Below are 4,918 nucleotides of genomic sequence, written 5' to 3'. Positions count from 1 at the left end.
GAAGTTCCGCAACATTTCGGAAGTCGAAAGGAAGCATTGTTGCGCAATCCGTAAAGTTTCGCAACATTTCGGAAGTCAAAAAGGGCATTGTTGTGTAATCCGTAAAGTTTCGCAACATTTCGGAAAGAAAATGGGTGTCGTTATGTAATCCTTGAAGTTCCGTAACGTTTCGGAAAGGAATAGGCAAAAAAACACAAAAGGGGGTGTATTTAGTATAAGGGGGTGCAAATAGCAACCAGGCCTACTTGGGCCTTCTAGGGGGTTCCAACAGAAGGCGGTGCCTTCTGGTAGAAGCAACCCAGCTCGCCTGGGCCAGCTGGGCGGCAACCACCTCCCTCTTTTTTCCTATAAATAGGAGAAAGAGGGAAGAGCAAAAATGTTCAGCCTTTCTGGTATTTAGGATTTTCTCGAAATTAGTGAGGAAAATTGTTTCCGTGGAAAAAATCCAAGCCGAGGCGCTTCCATAATGCTTCCGAGACGTTTCCGTGAGTGATTTCATGAAGATTCTTCACCGTTCTTCATCAATCTTCGTTCCTTCTTCGTAATTCTTCGTCGTTCTTCGGTTTTCAACCGGTAAGTTCTCGAAATCGAATCCTTCAATTCATTCTATGCACCCTTAGTGGTCCCCACATGTTTCGCGTACTTTTATTTTCATTTCGTTTGGTTTCCGTACCCCCTTTTGACGTGCTTTAACCATTTATTTAAGCCATTTTCTCAGCTAATAAAAAATAAAATGAATTTTAACCTTTCATTTGAATTGTAATATCGTTTAATCACTGTTAAAATAAAATCCAACCGATCGTTCACACAGTAATCTCGTTTAAATCGAAAAAAGGAAAAATAATAATAAAATAATCAAAATATCTTCGAATAAAATCAAAAAATCAATCGGACGTTTTTTCTTTGAAAGTTTCCTTGAATGAATTGACTAATAACCAAAGTGAAACTAAAGTTAAAATCAACTCACAAATTAAGCTTTGTCCACAAAAATCACTAAAAACCGTTAAAGGTCCAACGTCTTAAAATGGTCTTCTTTGCTTTTATTGGTTAAACATGGACCATTCAAAATCATAAAATCAAAATGTAACTTTGCTGCTTTTTCAAAAACCAAAGAGATCGTTAATGTTCCAACGCCTTAACATTTCTCTCCTTTCAAAAATCAAAAGATCTTTTAATGGTCCAAACGCCTTAAATAACCTTTTGTTCGGTTAAAAAAGATAAAAACAACTTAACCAACGTTTAGTTCTCAAAGAACTACGTAGGTCTGATTTCCTCATTGATGTGCCATCATTTTCTTCTATTTTCTAAACCCTTTCTGCACCATTTTAATTATTGATTGGTCTTAATTGTCAATTAATCAGGCAGTTTTATTATTTGGGCTCATTTAGCTAATTTGATGTTTTTAATCTAATTTCAAGAATTAATGAAACATTGGGCTTAATCCGAATTTTGGTTATGGACTTGAAGAGGGCAAATTAAGCAGCGCTTACCTTAGTTAATTAGGAAATTTCGCAATTTTATTTTATGTTGTTCAGTGTTTATTTCGTTTTGGGCCAGAGTATTGTAATAGGGCCCAGTGACTTTGAGTGACTCTTTTTAAATAGTAGCCTTGGGATTCGTGCAAGGCATTCTGTGATGCTATTCATTATTCAGAGCTTTGTTTTAGGTTTTTCATTTTTCTGTTTTGATGCTTCTGAGTTCGTAATGCAATTTTACGTTTTCTGCTTCTAATTACAATTTCGTTCATGCTTCTTCTTCTACTCTCATTTACGTTTCTGTTCCATTTTACATTTCTGTTCGTCTACGTTCTTGTTCATTTACGTTTCTGCTTCATGCTTCATTTGCGTTTTCTGTTTGAATCCATGGAAGGCTAGATTTTCTGGTGTTGTTTCCTTTTGAGGACGAAGCCCAACTCTCTTTGAGGTTTCGCTTGTAATGTGGTTTTCCTGGCAGTTCTCCCTTCACCAGTGTCCCAAATTCGTGAACATTAATCAGTGCACGCTTCGTGTTCGATTAATTGCCTCTGAGCCTAACTTGCGTTCATGCTTAATGGACGAAGGGCTAACTGGTGTATGTGGTGCCTAATCACGTATTGAAAACCCTAAGTTGATTTTCGCTTAGTAAATTGAAATAGGGTTGGATTAAGTGGTTGACTGTTATGGACGAATTCTCCATAACCCAGGATAAGAGAATGGCTTCTGAATTAGAGGAAACAACCCGTTTTTAATATTAGTAGTTTCGTATTCCAGTTTACTTGTTCTGCTCTTTAATCACAAAACAAACAAACCCCCCCCTCCCCCCCCGATCGTTACTGTTACTGTTACTGTTACAGCAAGTATATTATGAACATTTGGTTTGTCACTGCTCGTTGGGAAACGACCTAGGATCACTTCCTAGTTACTGCATTTTCATGTTTATTTGATTCGGGTACAGCCTCGATCACTCATCACAATTGAGGAATAGGTAGGAGCAAGGGAAACACCCTTATCGACCACAAAAAGATAAAAAATACAAAAAAAAGGGAAAACAAAACATTTTGAAGTCATATTTTCACACTTGATTAAAGGTTGCCATCCCATGTGATGGGCGCGTGGGGTGCTAATACCTTCCCCGTGCGTAAAAACAACTCCCGAACCTATTCACACTTTTCGTAGACCACATCTTTTCCGGTTTTTCCGACTTTTTCCTCAAATAAACATTGGTGGCGACTCCACGCATTTTCCTTTCTTTGAAGATGCACCCGTGAGTCTCGCGTCGCCCTCCCGCCGAAGTGTTGGTTGCGATACTCCCAATTTAGCACTAAATTGGTTTCTTCACACCTTTTCAATACCCTCTCCAGATTAGACATGCAGCATTCAAATGAAGATCCAAAAATAGAGAAGTCATCCATGAAGACTTCAATACACTTCTCTATCATATCTGCAAAGATTGCCATCATACATCTCTGGAAAGTTACAGGAGCATTACAAAGGTCGAAAGGAATTCGCCTATAAGCAAACACTCTGAAGGGACAAGTAAATGTGGTCTTCTCCTGATCCTTAGGGTCTACAGCAATTTTATTGTATCCAGAGTATCCATCTAAAAAGCAGTAAAATGATAGTCCTGCCAGCCTTTCAAGTATTTGGTCCATGAAGGGAAGTGGGTAGTGGTCTTTTCTGGTGGCATCATTCAACTTCTGATAGTCTATACACATCCTCCACCCAGTGACAATTCTTGTTGGAATCAAATCATTCTTCTCATTTCTAACAGCCATAACTTTTGTGTTTGTCAAAACTTGAAACGGCCATAACTTTTGCTCCGGTTATCAGAATCGCAATTATTATATATGCATTTGGGGTAGAAAAAAATTTCCTATGCTGTGGCAGCCCGCCTAGGCCAGCTGAGGTCTCCATCGTCCAAAAATAGCGATTCTGTCAAAAGTTTTTTATTTTTCAAGTTTTATTCACTTATTTTTCTTAACTTACCATTTTTAGCTTTCATAGTTAGACTTCGAATTTTTGTCTGAAATTTTTTGTGCTATCTTCTCATCATTTTATAAGGTTGCTCACAAAATTTCAAGTCATTTGGATATCATTTGAGTGTAGTTGTAGTTCAAACCTACACCTTTATTTACATGATAAGGCAACTAGTTGTGTGCATGCTGAATGTAGTGTATGACTAGAGGCAATCCATCTGACTTACAACCCTTTGATCCTGAGATAGATAGGACATTTCATAGATTAGTTAGGCATCATTTTATACCTTTTGATCATTCTGAGCATTCCATTACTAGTGAATCTGTGCATTCTGTTATTGGTGATTTTGAACATCCTGATCTTGAGCATTATAATTTTGAGCATTCTGATTCTGAGCATTCTGATTTTGCACATTCTGAGAACATGGCACAACCTCCACCCCGTGAGAGGACTCTAAGGGAAATGGCTGCACCTGATTTCACCTACGAAAGCTTGTGCATCCAATACCCTGATGAGGATGTCCCATGTGTTCTTAAAACTGGACTGATTCATTTGCTTCCAAAGTTTCATGGCCTTGCAGGTGAAGACCCGCACAAACATTTGAAGGAATTTCATATTGTCTGCTCCACCATGAAACCCCCAGATGTCCAAGAGGATCACATATTTCTGAAGGCTTTTCCTCATTCATTAGAGGGAGTGGCAAAGGACTGGTTGTATTACCTTGCTCCAAGGTCCATTACGAGTTGGGATGACCTTAAGAGAGTATTCTTAGAAAAAAATTTCCCTGCTTCCAGGACCCCACAGCCATCAGGAAGGATATCTCAGGTATTAGACAACTCAGTGGAGAGAGCCTGTATGAGTACTGGGAGAGATTTAAGAAACTATGTGCCAGTTGCCCCCACCATCAGATTTCAGAACAACTTCTTCTCCAATATTTTTATGAAGGACTCAGCAATATGGAGAGAAGTATGATAGATGCTGCCAGTGGTGGAGCCCTTGGAGACATGACTGCTGTTGAAGCCATAAATTTAATTGAGAAGATGGCTTCCAACTCCCAGCAGTTTAGCGCCAGAAATGATGCCATAATCATTAGAGGAGTGCATGAGGTAGCTACAAACCCATCTGCATCATCTGAAACTAAGAAGCTTGAAGGCAAACTGGATGCATTGGTTAACCTGGTAACCCAGCTGGCCTTGAATCAAAAATCTGTACCTGTCGCAAAGGTTTGTGGTTTGTGCTCCTCTGCTGACCACCATACAGACCTTTGCCCTTCCATGCAGCAACCTGGAGCAATTGAGCAGCCTGAAGCTTATGCTGCAAAATATTTACAATAGACCTCCTCAACCTCAGCAGCAAAATCAACCACAGCAGAATAATTATGACCTCTCCAGCAACAGATATAACCCTGGATGGAGGAATCACCCTAACCTCAGATGGTCCAGCCCTCAGCAACAACAACAGCA

At 39.3% G+C, this 4,918-nt stretch overlaps 1 non-coding gene across 1 annotated transcript; it reads right to left on the bottom strand.

The window, feature by feature from the left end:
* Positions 1-4,258: 4,258 nt before the first annotated feature.
* Positions 4,259-4,365, bottom strand: LOC112998446 (small nucleolar RNA R71). The gene has a single exon (XR_003263547.1). It is a non-coding gene; the product is annotated as a small nucleolar RNA R71 (small nucleolar RNA).
* Between the last annotated feature and the right edge of the window lie 553 nt (positions 4,366-4,918).

Source organism: Glycine max, chromosome 11 (assembly GCF_000004515.6).
Source record: "Glycine max cultivar Williams 82 chromosome 11, Glycine_max_v4.0, whole genome shotgun sequence".
Lineage (NCBI taxonomy): Eukaryota > Viridiplantae > Streptophyta > Magnoliopsida > Fabales > Fabaceae > Glycine > Glycine max.
The sequence above is the reverse complement of the archived record's forward strand: the minus strand, read 5'-3'. Positions and strand labels throughout refer to the sequence as shown.